This window comes from Anarrhichthys ocellatus, unplaced genomic scaffold (genome assembly GCF_004355925.1).
Source record: "Anarrhichthys ocellatus isolate YVR2014 unplaced genomic scaffold, GSC_Weel_1.0 scaffold24, whole genome shotgun sequence".
Lineage (NCBI taxonomy): Eukaryota > Metazoa > Chordata > Actinopteri > Perciformes > Anarhichadidae > Anarrhichthys > Anarrhichthys ocellatus.
In genome coordinates this window covers 7384538-7384862 of record NW_022280054.1, presented here as the reverse complement: position 1 = coordinate 7384862, position 325 = coordinate 7384538, and positions in this window count along the sequence as shown.

Here is a 325-nt window from a genome sequence, read left to right as displayed (position 1 = left end):
GGCTTGTAGTTGGTAATCTGTCAGACCTCTCCAGACAGAAGCAGAGTCACTTGCTGAGAGCTGATGTTGCAGTTTCTCAGAGTACAGACGTTTAGCTTTCCTCACCGCCTTGCTAAACCTGTACTTTGACTCTTTGTACAAGTCCTTGTCCCCACTCCTAAAAGCCTGATCTTTCTGCAGCCTTAGCTTTCTGAGTTCTGCTGTGAACCAGGGTTTGTCGTTGTTGTAACTCACCCTGGTGCTTGGAACACAGCTGTCCTCACAGAAGCTGATAAACCCCATGTTTCCTCACTTTCCTCTTGGTTATAGTTGTGATTTTTTGTTG